General features: G+C 37.4%; 1 pseudogene; it reads right to left on the bottom strand.

The window, feature by feature from the left end:
- Positions 1-1,135: 1,135 nt before the first annotated feature.
- LOC126074817 (olfactory receptor 14A16-like) lies at positions 1,136-2,073 on the bottom strand (annotated as a pseudogene).
- Positions 2,074-17,189: the final 15,116 nt, after the last annotated feature.

Raw genomic sequence — 17,189 nt, 5'->3', positions numbered from 1 at the left:
TATCACATACTTTGGGCATGTTATCAGGGGGACCGGTCCCTGAAGAAGGAGATCATGCTTGGTAAAATAGAGGGTCAGAGAAAAAGTGGAAGACCCTCAATGAGATGGACTGACACAGTGACTGCAACAATGGGCTCAAATACAGCAACGATTGTGAGGATGGCGCAGGATGGGGCAGTGTTTATGTTGTACACAGGGTCGTTATGAGTTCAAACAGACTCAACAGCAACTCACAATATAAAAACAAGTAGATTTATTTCAACTTATAAATACATGTTTCTAAAGTTTAAAATTTAAGAATACAAAGTGTGGACATGAAAGAATTGTAGTTTCTCATAACTTATGCTACTCCTGTATGTTTTACCATTACATATTCTTTCTCAGATTGGACTATGTAGTGAGAGTTATGCAATTTGACCATTCACTATCACTAGTCTTAAAATTATCTTTACGTGATTGACCAATGATATCCATTATCAATAGACTCTGTTTACAAATTCTCTTAAAGAATATTTAGAGTGTAAAAGAAAATTTTTTTTTTTTTAATATTTGCAAAGCCACAATTGGAAAATTAACATTTACTCTAAAAGTCTGAGTTCGTAAATAATGTCCTTGTCAATACAAACAAACAGAAAAAAAAGCAACGAATTTGAAACTACTCACCTTCATTTTAACTACTGAAAGAATGAAAAGGGCTACTGTTTTAAAATACGTAAAATTTTAAACTATCATAAAATTGTCCCAACTAGGAAAGCAAATGGTATTGGTAAAGATGAACCTGAAATGAACAATATTACCCCAAACCTGGCTCTTGTTGATGAGAATTTAATGCTTGGAAGATTTCCAGTGAATTAGAAGTTGCCAAGACACTTTTGACATCACGACCCATCTAATGCTATAAAATGTGTCATTCTATGTGGCAGAAAAAAATGAGATAATAGATGTCTAAGTTTTTTTTTAAAATATTGTTGTTGTATGCCTGTTGAGTCAATTCTGACCCATAGTGACTCTCTAAGTCACTTTTGGTTAGCAGCCAAGAGCTTAACCATTGCACCACCAGCCTTCCTTAAGCAGATTCCTGTAAACTGAATAATCTGATACACATTAATAAATATTAAAATGATATTTTAGACATTTACATCTTTGAGGCCATTTCTCCACCAAAGATTTTACTAAGGGCCACCTTCATGTTCCTGTTTCTCAAACTATAAATGACAGGATTCAGAGTAGGAGGTAACAAGGAGTATAACACAGACATAAAGAGGTTCACTGATGATGGGGATTCCGAGGCTGAACCTAAGTATGCAGTAAATCCAGAAGAGAGAAACAAGGTCACCACAGTTAGGTGGGGCATGCAGGTGGAGACAGTTTTGTACCTTCCTTGAGTGGATGGAATCCTTAAGACGGATGAGAAAATGTGAACATAGGAAACAACCATTAAAATGAAACATATAAAAGCAAAACAACAGCTAGCAATGATAAATGCATATTCTAAAATATGCTCCCCAGAACAAGCAAGTGTAAGCAATGATGGAATATCACAGAAAAACTGATGAACTACGTTGGGACCACAGAAATTGACGGAGAATGTACCTGCTACATGAATGGATCCATAGCCACATCCACTGAGCCACGATGCAGCCACCATCTGCACACAGGCACCTCTACTCATAATGGTCTCATAGTGCAGAGGATGGCAGATGGCAGCATAGCGGTCATAGGACATGACTGTAAGGAGGGCAAACTCTGTGCCCCCGAAAAAAATAACAAGAAAAACCTGTGAGGCACATCCTAGAAGGATATGGAACGGCTGTTAGTCAGAGAGTTCATGATGGACTTGGGGACAGTGACAGAGATATCGCATGTGTCAATTAAGGACAAATTTTTCAGGAAGAAGTACATGGGGGCTTGGAGATGCCGGTCGATGGTGGTGAGGGTAACAATGACGAGGGTCCCCATCAGTGCTGTCAGGTAAGTGAGGAAGAAGAGGGCTGCATACAGTTTCTGTAGCATCCAGGCATCAGGAAGTCCCGTGAGCAAGAATTCTGTTATGTCGGCTCTTTTCTGAGGCATGCTGATCTTTGTCTGCAGAAGCTTAAGAAAAGTGACATTTACTTCATTCACTTACATCCTCAGAACCTGCCACTTTTGTTGGTTCTCTAATTGATTCTACTGTGTCCTGAGGGCCATTTTAAGGTCATTAGAGTAGCCTCAGGGAGTTACATCTTACAAACTATAATTTTAAACTAATGCACAGTAAATTATAATAACATAGTCTTTAAGAGCAGGCTAGAATAATTTACCTTCTGGTTGCCTAGGGCAGTGAAATACATATTGCACGTATAATGGGTTAGAACTGGATCACCGACATTTTTACCAAGTTTTCACATTAAGCAGATCATGCATGGGCTCTTTAAAGACTGAATAGAATCCTAGAAGTATCTGCACATTCTATTCTGCCCAACAATTGTTCTTAAAGAGCACGTAGCTGCCATGAGTCTAAGAACCAAAATTAAAATATAATAACAGCTTATTTTCCTAAAAGGCAGTGAATATAATCAGGTAAAATGGATGTACTTATTTAGACATATAAAGAGATAATGTGAGTGGGGAAATTTATAGTAGATGTTTATAGGCTTGGGAGAAATCCACTTACCTAATGGTAACGTACTTTCCCTAATTTCTGGTGTCCATTCTTTAAAATGCTGGGGAAGTGAAGGCTGAGAATGAGGTTGACAGAGAGCACTTTCTCATACAGTAAGAAAGGCTGGATGAGGTGGGTCTCTTGTCCAACAAGAAGCACATTTCTGTTCAAATATTGCTATTGCTCAGGTTTCCTATGCATTTACTGAGTTATAGTCTTTTCTCCATTGGCACACATGGGTTTAAATGAGTCTTGTGTTTGTCCTGCATTTTTATAAGAAGTTACGATTGACTAATTAGAATGAGAGTTAAGTGTATTGGTGAGGATTCCTGAGGGGGACGATCATTTCACGGAAGATGCTGTTATTATGGACGTGGAAGCTTTGTAGTGCAAAAATTTAGGTCTGTGGTTGGAGAGTTGGCTTACGCAATAGGATTTCCTGTTATGAGACCCATGGCATCAACTGTGGAATATTTTGTTGTTGGGTTTCTTCCCTCAATAGACTGTGTAGAACTTTACACTTGGTGGAAAGTGAAAAACAAATTTTTTTTAAATGCATGAACTCATATCTGGACACAAGTGATCAGCTATGTCGCTGCCTTTAGTACCCATTTTGATGTTATTTTTGTTTTTATTTATCATAAATATGTGTAAGTCCATCTGTCATATAAAATAATCAAGTTACCAGAAGATAAGAAACTTAAATTCCCTCTCTCAGCCTTCACTCCGTTTTCCTTCCCTCTCTCAGCCTTCACTCCATTTTCCTTCCCTCTCTCAGCCTTCACTCCATTTTCCATTCTAAAATGTTTTATTGCATTTCTTTCAGTTTTCGGTCAATTTGTGACATATAACTGCAAAAAAAGGTACATTTCAGCACAGATGAGATCTTTCCATGCTTTGCTCTATATGCTTATTTTTCATTTAACATATTTTTCAGAACATTTACCAATACTGTTACAAATATATTTAATCCTTGCTTTTTAATGTTTGCGCATACTTCAGAATATGCATACATTTTTTCCTTTTTTAAAAATTTTTATGTGCTTTAAGTGAAAATCTACAAATCGTCAGTCTCTCACACGAAAACTTATATGCACCTTGCTACATATTCTCAATTACTCTCCCTGCAATGAGACAGCCCGCTCCCTCCCTCCACTCTCTCTTTTCATGTCCATTTCGCTAGCTTCTAACCTCGTCCACCCACTCACACCCCCTCCAAGGAGGAGATACTAACACAGTCTCAAGTGTCCACCTGATCCAAGAAGCTCACTTCTCACCAGCATCCCTCTCCAACCCATTGTCCAGTCCAATGCCTGTCTGAAGATTTGGCTTTGGGAATGGTTCCAGTCCTGGGCCAATAGAAGCTCTGGAGGCCATGACCACCAGAGTCCTTCTAGTCTCAGTCAGACCATTAAGTCTGGTCTTTTTATGAGAATTTGGGGTCTGCATCCCACTGCTCTCCTGCTCCCTCGGGGGTTCTCTGTTGCATTCCCTGTCAAGGCAGTCATCGGTTGTAGGTGGGCACCATCTAGTTCTTCTGGTCTCATGCTAATGTAGTCTGTGGTTTATGTGGCCCTTTCTATCTCTTGGGCTCATAATAACCTTGTGTCCTTGGTGTTTGTCATTCTACTTTGATCCGGGTGGGTTGAGACCAATTGATGCATCTTAGATGGCTGCTTGCTAGCATTTAAGACCCCAGACACCACACTTCAAGGTGGGATGTAGAATGTTTTCGTAATAGAATTTACTTTGCCAATTGACTTAGAAGTCCCCTTAAGCCATAGTCCACAAACCCCTGCCCTTGCTCCGCTGACCTTCGAAGCATTCAGTTTATCCTGGAAACTTCTTTGCTTTTGGTCCAGTCCAGTTGAGCTGGCCTTCCCTGTATTGAGTATTGTCCTTTCCTTCACCTAAAGTAGTTCTTAACTACTAACTAATCAGTAGATGACAGTCTCCCATCCTCCCTCTCTCCCCCGTCTCGTAACCACAAAAGAATGTGTTCTTCTCAGTTTATACTATTTCTCAAGATCTTATAATAGTGGTCTTATACAATATTTGTCCTTTTGCATCTGACTAATTTCACTCAGCATAATGTCTTCCAGATTCCTCCACATTATAAAATGTTTCACAGATTCGTCACTGTTTTTTATCAATGTGTAGTATTCCATTGTGTGAATATACCATAATTTATTAATCCATTCATCCATTGATGGGCACCTTGGTTTGCATGCACCATTTTTTCATATTACAAACAAATTGTGATGGTTCTAACATATATATTTTTATACATATGCACACCTAATTTCTTAAAATAAATTATATGAGAGTAATTAATTGATCAAATAGCTTTGAAATTTCTGTAAATGCCACCAATTAATCAGCAGAACACATGGCAAATCTGTGCTCCTACCTACAGCATTCCATTTACACACATTCCTGCCTATACAGGAGATTTTTATTTATTCATTTTTCTTAAACTTACGGGCAAAACTATCTCACTGTCGATGCCATTTGCAGCTGTATTATTACCAGTGAATATAGGATTGGAGATAGACACATATTGTTGTTGGGGTTACAATATTTAGAAATGAAGTATATTTAATGTTAACATGATAAAGTAAGAGGTTAGGACAAAGGTGTACTGGAGTAAGAAAACAACATCCTATGGTAACTCAAATCGACAAGAAGAAATGAAGGTAATAAAAGTTAATTTAAAAAGCTAATATAAGAAACTCTCTGAATATATACTTGTTCTTTTTTCTTCTCTCTCTTTTCTTAAAATCTATAAGATACAAAATAATAATTATAACAATGTACTTTTGGATTTATATATAGATACGATCTGTGTATCACTAATACAAAAAAAGGGACAGAATAAAGCTGCATAGGAATAAAGTTTCTAAATTTCACTGAAATTAAGTTTGTATAAATTTAAAGTATATTCTACTAAGATATAATAAATATTGTCACCCATTGGTGTTAAAAACTCTCCATGAACAGGGAAACCTTCTTAACTCAATAAAGAATATCCACAAAACCCTATAGCTAACATCATACTTGATTAAGAGCTCCCCTGCTAATAAAATATTGACAGTTCAAAGCCATCCAGTGACTCTGTGGGAGAAAGACGTGGCAATCTGCTCCCATAAAGATTACATTCTAGAATATTCTATGGGGCAGTTCTACTCTATCACATAGGGTCCCTGTGATTCAAAATTGACTTGACGGCGACAAACAACAAAAATGACTTCATATTTGAAGGTGAGGGATTGCATGTTTTCCCTCTAAGTTCAGGAACAAAGCAAGTGTGACTCCCTCTCATCAATCCTATTCAACATTTTACTGGAAGTGATATGATGAGACAATAAAATGTATACAGATAGGAAAAGAAGGAAAAAAAAAAAAAAACCTGGATTTATTTACAGATGCCATGCTTCATAGAAAATCCCAAAGACTCAACAAAAAAAATCCTGGAACTAATAACTGGTTACAGCAAGGTTGCAGGATACAAGATCAATATGCAAATGTCAATTAGTTTCTATATAACCAAAAAAAAAAAAACACCAAACCCATTGCTGTCGAGTTGACTCCAACTCATAGCAACCCTACAGGACAGAGCAGAACTGCCCCATAGAGTTTCCAAGGACAGCATGGTGGATTTGAACTGCTGACCTTTTGGTTAGCAGCCTGAGCTCTTAGCCACTATGCCACCAGGGTTTTCTTCTTTATAAAAACAGCACTGGTAAATTCAAATTGAAATTAATAGCACAATACCATTTACATTAGCACCAAAAAATGAAATATTTAAGTATAATTATAATAAAATATATACAGTATCTATACAAAGAAAACTACAAAACGTTAATGAAAGAAAGAAAGGCAGAAAAAATAAATGGAGATCAAAGTGCTCATTAATAGTAGTCGAGTTCCATCTAGTTCTTCTGGTCTCATGACAAATCAGGCAGTTGTTCATGGAGGCGGCCAGACATGTATCTGATGTTCTCTTTCAATTCATGACCCTCCTTCTTGCTCTGTTGCTCCAGTGAATGGAGACATCTTGAACGGCAACTTGCTAGCTTTTAAGATCCCAGTCACTACACAACAAATTAGGAGGTAGAAAATAGAAGTACTTAGAAACAATATTGGGCTAATTGATTGGAATATCACTCAAAACCATGACCCTAGGCCTCCAAACCAAGAAAACAAATCCTGTGAGGTGTTTGGTTGTGCACAAGCAGCCTCAACCACTGCCCACCCCTTCTGTTTTTGTAAACACAATATGTGTCAATTCAACATTTTTAAGGTGTACATTTTAGTGATATAAATTACATTAATCAATTGTACACACATTACCCTTAATTGATGTTGTTTCCCATCAACATAAATAAAAACTCAGTGCTTCCCAAAGAGTGGATCCCCTTCTCCCCTCTCTTTTACCCCCCAATAACTATGAATAAACTTCAATCTCTATGTATTTGCCTATTCCTTTCATTTCATATCAGTGAGATCTTACAATATTTGTCCTTTTATAATTGGCTTATTTCGGTCAGCATAATGTCTTCAAGGTTCACGCGTGTTGTAGTAAGTATCAGTAAATTGTTTCTCTTTCTGGCTTAGTAGTATTCCATGGCATGTATGTATCATATTTTGCTTAGCTATTTGCTGATGGACTTTTAGTTTGTTTCCACCTTTTGGCTATTGTGAATAGTGCTGCAATGAACATTGGTGTACATATGTCTGTTCACTTCTCAACCCTTAAGGCACTTGGGTATATACCTAGAAGTGGGATTGCTGGGCCATTCTATAGACAGATCCTGATCAAAATGGAGAGAGGAATGCAAAACAAAATTTCAAATTCTCAATGGTATCCAAAATTTCTGGAGCCATTGAGACTGGAAGAGCCCCTGAAATTATTGCCCTGAGATAATCTTTAAACTTGAAACCTTAAACCAAAACTATCCCTTGAAGTCTTCTTTGAACCAAAAATGAACTTATTTTAATTCATAAAGTGTGTCTGCTTTGAGAATTGTGCTCTTTTAAAGGAACATCCAAGTGAGATCAAATTGAGAACAGCAACTTGAAAGACTGAATGGGAAGCTTAGAGGGTAGGGAGTTTAAGGTAATGCTGGTGGAATAATGCAGAGAAGGATAGCGAGAATGGTAGCGTAACTTGAAGAATGTAATCAACGTCACTGACTTATACATGCAGAAATTACACATCAGCTAAGGATTGGTAAACACAAGTGGTATGTACATAAAATGGATTATTTAACAATAAATAAGAATGAAGTGCAGACACATGTTACAAGATGTATCAACCTTGAAATCATTATCTTGAGGGGAAATTGGCAAGATTGTTTGAAGGGTGTATGCTGTCCGAGAAGTAGAACTCAGATTTTGCATATCTTGCTAAGAGAAACCATACAAGACAAAATGTATAAACCAAGGAACAAAAAGCCGGGGCTAGAAAGTAATGCTAGACACTAAAACATGTGGAAAAGAAGAAAGGGGCTCGGGATAAGAAACTCTACTGAGCCTTTCTGAAAGAAGTAAATGAGTCACAAACCATGAAAGAAGGCATTAAAAAGTGATGAGTATGCAGAAAGTAAAAAGATAGCACCAGAAATAAAGTAGGGTCAAATGCTTGTTCATCTTTGAAAATTTTCCAAATCAAGAGCAAGGATGGAATAATTCATTTACGCTCTCTAGAAAGTAAAGAAATAATGGGCAAGCAATTGTTTTTCCCCAGATATGGCAAACATTGGTTATAATCAAAACTTGGATGGTAAAATTGTGTCAGTTGACTTTAAATTTGTCAAATAAAAACAAATTTGGAGTTATTTAAGGAGAGGCTTTATTCATAAAGAAAGACAATTGTGACAATGATCTGATCTCATAAATTTGCAAGTGACTCAAAATCAAACAGAAGAAGACTTCTATCATAAGATAAGGAGAAGCAAGCTGAGATTAGCAGGATTTTTTAAGGAGAAGCCTGACAAACAATGGGAAATGGCCAATGGAGTCTAAGAGAACAAGAGTTTCTCTGTGGCCTGGTGATTCCTAGAAGCTGATAAGGGGTGGGGGGAACACACTTCACTTTTTTAGTGCTGGGTGAGACTAGAAGCAAGCAGAGTTCAGGGGCCTGTGGAACGGAAAGAAGCCTGATTAAAGGCAAAGCAGTTAAGAAATGAGCAGTTGTGAACATTTGGTCAGATTCATAGATCATGAATTCTTGAATCATATCATTCCAACAAGGTTGAAATCCAAAAGAGATATCTCCAGTACCTTTATTACTATTACTGTAATCAAAGAACATTACTTTTCATTTACCCAAAGTCATTTCACATGCCCTATGTTTGGTATGTGGGGCCAACGGTGTGATGTTCTTGTGTGACTGGAAGCTTTGGCTTATGAAATGTTTGGAAATAAACTAATCTGTGAATCCCTGAGAGGTTTACTCTTATTCCAAATCAGAAGCAGTTCAGGCAGTAGAATCAGATAGAATCCACCAATTTCTAAGGCATGTGAAGCCTTCTAACTGACACCAAACAAGGCAGCGCGTTAGAAGTCTTACTTTGCATTAAGTGAAAGGGGATCTCATCACTGTGTATCTTGTCTCTCTCTGAGATACTGATAATGAATTTGCAATGGATTATGCCTTGTAACCACACTGGAATTTTTTTCAAGGTATGTAATCTCATCACAGAAAATTGGAATATTTAATCTGAGTAAAGAGACCAGACAACAGTAAGGAGTTGAATACAATATTAAGTTTTCACCTTTTGGTGTATTAAGGACTTTACATTAATATAGTGACAATAAGTCCCTTTTTTGAGTGATATATGTTCAGAGTGGAGCCCTGGTGGTGTAGCAGCTAAGAGCTCAGCTGTTAACCAAATGGCTTGCAGTTCAAATCCACCAGTCACTCTTTAGAAACCCTATGGGGCAGGTGTACTCTCTCCTGTAGGGTCTCTATGAGTCGGAATCAACTCCACAGCACCTGATAACAACAACAAAAAAATTAACAAAAGCATGTTCAAAATAGGAGCTCTGGTTGCATGGTGGTTAGGTGCTTGCCTGTTAACCAAAAGGTCAACAGTTTGAACCCACCAGCCACTCCTCAGCACAGAGACGTGGCAATGGACTTCCATAAAGATTACAGCCTTGGAAACCCGATGGGGCAGTATTACTCTGTCCTATATAGTCACTATGAGTAAAAATCAATTTCATGTTATGTTCAAAATTGGAAGACCAACCAGATGTCCCAGAATGACACCCAGAACAGCTGTGGTAATAAGGGAGAACAACCTCATGAATGTAAGAACAAGACAGCATGATACAAAAATGGTTGTTCCTCCCAAGAGGTGGACAGCTGTGGCCCTGGTGTCCAGTGTGAACCCTCCAGTCCATGGACAGATGGCTGTGAAATACTGGTGGGGAGGAAGCACTTAAATTTTGTCTTGTGTTACAACGAGGAGGGGTTACTTCTTAATAATAAGTGTGGGAACTTGTTTCATGCCCTATTCACTTTTCCCTAGAACCAAACCATTTGATGTCCAGTCAGCTCTGACTCATGGCGATCCCATGTGTGTCAGAGTCAAACTGTGCTCTGTAGAACTTTCAATGGCTGTGATGTTTCAGAAGTAGATCATCAGGCCATTCTTATGAGATGCCTCTGGGTGGATTGAACCTCCAATCTTCCTGTTAGCATTCAAGAATATTAACAATTTTCACCATCCAGGATGAAATACCTGATAAGTGATAGCACTGGGAAAGTGCTTGATTTTGTATAGCTGATGTATTAGAAAAGCTGTTAGTGCTTTTTCTCTCTCTCTCTCTCCATAGTAACCCTCAGTCTATTTGTGCTCTAAACCCAATTATAACTAACCATTTTCCAATATCTATGTTACTGTGTGGGTTAGTTCGGAGACAGTACTGACCCAACAGTTCACATGTCATAGCCCTGCCCTCCGCCTTGTACTTTATCAGGGGCATTTTTTCCTCTTGTTGATGTGATTTCTGAAGTGATCTCCAAATATGTTTTGAATCCTGGAGATGAAAAGGGATTTTACTTATAATGTCCCTAAAACCTCAAATACTCTTTGTTATACAATTTCCATGGCCATATTTTCAGCCTCATCCCACCACCTGTGAACATCCTCCATGAACTTCTTTCCACTAACAATGAATTATATGATGCTTATCTGCATTGGCTGTTTACATTGATAATGTGTCGTCATTATATATTGCAAATATTTTCTAGTAAGTCATATGTTCTTTCACCTTGTTTATATTTTAAATGAATACTTTTATTCATATGATGTGAATTTATAATCTGTTTTTTTATTTACTTAATTTTTTCTAGGAAGTTATCCTATATCATAAAATGAGAAAATATCATTCTAAGTCTCCTTCCCCTTGTATTTTAACTTAATTTACCGCATTTCAGTTTTCAATTGTCCTAAATTTTATGAGATTCTAATAGAATGAAGTATCTTCCAATCTTCTCTAATAGTCAAGCTATTTATCCTAGTGTCATTAATTTATGAGTAGTCATTTATTTTCCCAATAAAATGTGATTTTATTTTTTTATCTATGAGATTCTGTGTGGGAGAATAATTACTTTCTGCTGTTCAGAGCTGTTCCTTTTTGTTTCATGTTCCAGTTGAAATTCAGTACCACAGGATCAAATTTATATTTGTTATCAACTTCAACTGCATCAAACATATACAATGGGAAATTATTATTTTCCCTAAAGTATTCAAAGTGTCATTTTAATATCTTCAGCAGATTTTGTAGTTCTATTCATAAAGTCTCCATGTTTTCATGTAATAAACACTTAAATTTTTATTCAGAAGTGCCACAATTCCTTTTGTTTGGTTTGCTGCTGTAGCAACTATTTCGGGAAAACATGAAAAGAGAAATTGATAGCCCAATTAATTCAGAAACAGAAAGAGTCAGCCTGTAAAATTATTACTTATCCCTCAACTACCAGTAAAACTATACTGAGTAGACCAAGAAGCATACTCTGTCAGAGATTTGCATGGGAAATGTCATTCCTGAAACTTAAAAACCCTGCCACCTTCAAAGGATTTGTTATATACACCTTTTAGTGATGTAAGGAAGCCAATAGAAAGTAAATTAAAACCACCCAGAATATTTGAAATCACTAGCATATACAGGTCCCAAATGATATCCTGTTTATTTCCACAACTGCAGTGCATAAACACACCCCAGTGACTAAGTTAGTAAAACCATTTTGCTCAGTGGAATCGACCCCAGGCAGCAAGATAACATCAAAGAACACGAGTGAGGAAGTTACCCAGAGACCCTACTTAAAGTGTCTAAGAGATTAAAGAAACACAGGAAAAAAGAAAAAAAAAAAAGGAAGGGATGAATCTTTAACCAGGACATTTGTATGAAAACAAGCATTTAAAAAAAAAAAAAGGAGGTAAAGTGAGCACCAATAAATAAATACTGTATTCATGGAGTTAAACATACAGCTCATGGTGTGAAAAAGAAAAAACTGGTTATGTAGAAGCAAGATCAGAAACTATTACAGAAAATTTAATACAACACTTAAAGCCACATGAGTTGTTTTGTTTATTTGTTTAAAGAATCTCCAAGATATGGAAGTGAGAAAGTAAAATTCCAGCATTTATCTATCAGTAGCGCCCAAGAGAAGGGGGAGGGGGGATACTGTCTACGAAGCAAGAACGACTTTCCTGTGTAGAAATGAAATAACTTTCTATCTGGTCCCTCAAATGCTCACTGTTGTCTCACAGTCTGTCCTCAGGAACTGCGCTGCTTAGAAGCATCCCCTGTCTTAACACGTTCCAGTAAAACAGATGTCTAAGGTTATTAAATTAGGCTCATTAGAACCAGTGGCTACTTCCCCTCCACTATGTGTGCTCAAGCACCACTGTTGTCTTCATTCTTCCTGGAATACAGTGCACAAGTTGTTGCTTTTCTTAACCCTGAATAGATTATAGAGTATTATAATGCCATCACGTGAAGCATGAAGGAACATTAGTCCAAATCAGCTCAATAAATTAGATTGTACTGGGGTGGGGAGGGGGTCTACTGACATCCTATGATGTAACAGGAAATTATTACTGACCATGCCATAAGCTTTTAATTTAGATGGTCAATCTGACAGAGAATAGGATTTTTGTTTGGTTGGTTTTTGTGAGCTATGAAGAAATGCCTGGCAAGCTACTTCCAAAAATTAGCCAGTGAAAACTCAATGGATCACAACAGTTCAATCCACAACCCATCATGGGGATGGTGCAGGACCAGGCAGCCTTTTTTTCTGTTGTGCATGGGGTCACCCTGAGCTGCAGGCCAACTCCATGGCAGGTAACATCAACAACAACAGGCAAACAATTACACATACACACCACACACACACCCTGTTATAGTCATATTCTAATAAAAATGTAATTAACTGTATTCTTATATAATCAAATAAGGTAGAACAGACTATGTTTTTACTGAATTCTAAGTCAAATCAGAGCACTTAGCTAGTGTCTTGGACTCGATTGTGCAAGACAGCAGCCACAGCACACGTATAGCCGCTGAACACTTGAAATGTGGGTAGTACAAACTGAGATGTGCTCCAAGGTAAAATACACACCAGATGAAAGAATTAGTATGAAAAATATATAAAATGTCTCGTAAATATGTATGCATTGCTTGCTAAAATATTTTATTTATATTTGTTTAAATCAATAAATTAATAAAGGTTGGCTTCACTTTTTTTTTTTTTTAAACTAGCTACTAAAAACCTAAAAAAAACACCCATGTGGTCGAGTTGATTACGACTCCTAGCAACCCTATAGGATGGAGTAGAACTGCACCATAACATTTCCAAGGCTGTAAGTCTTCGCAGAAGCAGACTGTCACATCTTTCTCCTGCATAGGTCAGATCCTCTGACCTTTCAGTTAGCAGCCCAGTGCTTTCACCACTGTGCCAACCACCAGGGCTTCTAGCTAGCAACCAGAAAATTTAAAATTACAAATGTGTTTTGGGTTATATGTCTATTGGTCAGTGCTGATCTTGTGTAAAAATGAATTATGAGAGTGTTCATTTCCTTAAAAGGCCAGTTATTTTTCACATATACATTTTTATAATATTGGAGAAAATAAAGTTAATTTTATTCAATAAGAAAAATTAATATCTACTATTTTAATAAAAATATCACCTGGTATTACTCTATAACAAATAATTAGCAATATAATTAATTTCTTAAAAACAGATAGTTATACAATGCAAGCAAAGTTGAGAAAATTGAAGGAGTAGATAGCCACCAATGGAACAGTCAGAGATCTTGGCTGTGTTTGGGGAAAGAATATACTCTAGAGAAAGAACACAGTCCACTTTTGAGAACTCAGTTCAGATGGCTAAGGCAGACCAAGAAAGGTGCCATCTATCCTATTTCAGCTTCATCAAAAGCAGGGCAAGAGAGTGGATATAGTGAGAGAAAGAAAAGGTAAGTAAATAGAGAAATAGAAGAAAAAAGAGTTTCGTACTTCGTGAAACTGTTTATGAGGTAAGAGGAACACTTAGGTGGTGCAAATTGTTAAGCATTCCACTGCTAACCAAAAGGTTGGAGGTTCAAGTTCACCTAGAGGCACCTGAGAAGAAAGGCCTGGTAATCTTCTTCTGAAAAATTATCCTTTGAAAATCGTACAGAGCACACTTCTACTCTGACACACATGCAGTCAACTTGAGCCGGAATTGACATTATGGTAACTGTTATTTATTGGTTGATTTTAATCATCATCCTCTGGATTATGACTGATCTGTGGTTATAGCTGTTGCTGCTGTGTGCCTTGGAGTTGACTGCAACTCATAGCTACCTGACCCAACATAGCAGAACTGTCCCAAGAGTTTTCTAGACTATAATCTTTACAGGATCAGATCTCCAGGTTTTCCTCTCCAGGAACAGTTGGTGGTTTCAAACCTCTGACCTTCCAGTTAGAAGCCAAGTGCTTAACCATTGCACCACGAGGGATCCTTATAAATGTAGCTACATAACTACTTTTATAACTTGTAAATGTATTTGTTTTGTATATAATAATTCCAGAAACTCAAATGGGTGAAATTATTATTTATTTTTAAATTCTAAAATAAGAAAAATTATGATGATAACAAAAATGTGTAGATGAGATACCATCTCACCCCAGCATTACTGGCACTAATCAAAAAACCATGAAACAACAAATGTTGAAGAGGCTGCTGGGAGATTGGAACTCTTATGCACTGCTGGTGGGAATGCAAAATGATACAGTCATTTTGGAAGACAATATAGCTCTTCCTTAGGAAGCTAGAAATAGAAATACCATATGTTCCAGCAATCCCACTCCTAGGAATATATCCTAGAGAAATAAGAATCATCACACGGACAGACATACGCACACCCATGTTCATTGCAGCATTTTTCACAATAGCAAAAAGATGGAAACAACCTAGATGCCCATCAACAAATGAATGGATAAACAAATTGTGGTACATACACACAATGGAGTGTTACACACTGATAAAGCATAACGATGAATCTGTGAAGCATCTCATAACATGGGTGAATTATGCTGAGTGAAATAAGTCAATGACAAAAAGACAAATATTGTATGAAACCACTACTGTAAAAACTCATGAAAAGGTTTACACACAAAAAGAAACAATCCTTGATGGTTACAAGGGAGAGGAAATGTGGGGATAGAAAAACACTAAATAGACAGTAGGTAAGTTCTAACTTTGGTACAGGGTAAGACAGTACACAATACTAGGGAAGCCAGCACAACTTGTACAAGGCAAGGTCACGGTAGCTCCACAGATACATTCAAACTCCCCAAGGGACCAAATTGCTAGGCTGAGGACAGTGGGGACCATGGTTTTAGCAAACATCTAGCTCAACTGGCGTAACATAGTTTATAAAGAAAATGCTCTACATTCTACTTTGGTGAGTAGCGTCTGGGGTTTTAAAAGCCTGTGAGTGGCCATGTAGGATACTCCACTGGTCACACCCCTTTGAGGGGCAAGGGAGAATGAAGAAGACTAAAGATACAAGTGAAAGATTAGTCCAAAGGACTAATGGACCACAACTGTCACGGCCTCCACCAGAAAGGTCCAGTACAACGAGGCGTTGCCCCGCTACTACCACTGACTGCTCTGACGGGGATCACAATACAGGGTCCCAGACAGAGCTGGGGAAAAATGTAGAACAAAATTCTAATTCAAAAAGAAAGACCAGACTTGCTGGCCTGACAGAGGCTGGAGAAACCCTGAGAGTATGGCCCCTGTGCATGCTATCAGCTCAGTAATGAAGTCACTCCTGAGGTTCACCATTCAGCGAAAGATTGGACAGGACCGTAAAACAAAATAAGAGCAAAGGGGCGCACCAGCCCAGAGGCAAGGACTAGAAGGCAAGAGGGGACAGGAAAGCTGGTAATACAGAACTTAAGTTTGAGGAGGGAGAGTGTTGACATGTCATGGGGTAGTTAACCAATGTCATAAAACAGTATGTGTATTCACTGTTTAATGAGAAGCTAGTGTGTTCTGTAAATTTTCGTCTAAAGTACAATAAAAAAAAGTTAAAAAAAAAAAGAAAAATGTGTAGAATAGTAAGACAGCCAAAGGATTCTCTTTACTCCTGTTTTCTACCGCTATTATAAAGTTGTAAAATCCAGTGACAGAAAATTGGACGTAATAGGTTAACTTTGAAGAAATAATGTATGATAATGTAAAGAGGCAGCATCTGACAATGGCAACAAAGGAGATGAAACCACCAGAATAACCTCAAAGTCTGGATTATTCACTGCATTGTGTGTTTCTAGACACTCCACAACCTTCCAAGAAAAGAATACAAAAATCAGTGGGTCTGATTTCGATTACAGAATATACAGTCTAGTGTAGCTGTGACAAGATAAATGGAAGATACAGTAATGGTAACATACCCATTTGCCTTTATTAAGTGTCCATGCCATATATATACATATGTTGTTGTTGTTAGGAGCTGTAGAGTCAGTTCCGACCCTATAGGACAGAATAGAACTGCCCCATAAGGTTTCCAAGCAGCAGCTGGTGGATTTGAACTGCTCAGCTTTTGGTTAGCAGCTGAACTCTTAACCACTACGCCACCAGGGCTCCTATATATCTCTATATATCTCTATCTATCATAGTTGCTTGGCAAAGCTCCAAACAGTTTCGTCTACAGTGGATGCTACACAAAGAACTGCTATTTATAGGTGTTTCACCTCTTTCTCCAGTTCCTTTCAACTCACTCTTTCAAAACATTTGGTCCAAATTAAATGTCAAAGTGATAAAAGAAATATTTTAAATAAATGTAATGCTGAAAAGTAAAGTGAGAAAATATCACTAGAAATTGTAAGTGACAAGGCTGTTGAAGTCAATATGGAGGAGAATTTTTAAACTTGAAGATATTTAATGTGTTCCAAAGACATAGATGGCCAAAATACATTTTAAAAACTTCTTTTGACTTAAGAGAAAATGCATGCCAATATTTTAAAGATAGCAGAATAC

The sequence above is a fragment of the Elephas maximus genome, chromosome 4, assembly GCF_024166365.1.
Source record: "Elephas maximus indicus isolate mEleMax1 chromosome 4, mEleMax1 primary haplotype, whole genome shotgun sequence".
NCBI lineage: Eukaryota > Metazoa > Chordata > Mammalia > Proboscidea > Elephantidae > Elephas > Elephas maximus.
The sequence above is the reverse complement of the archived record's forward strand: the minus strand, read 5'-3'. Positions and strand labels throughout refer to the sequence as shown.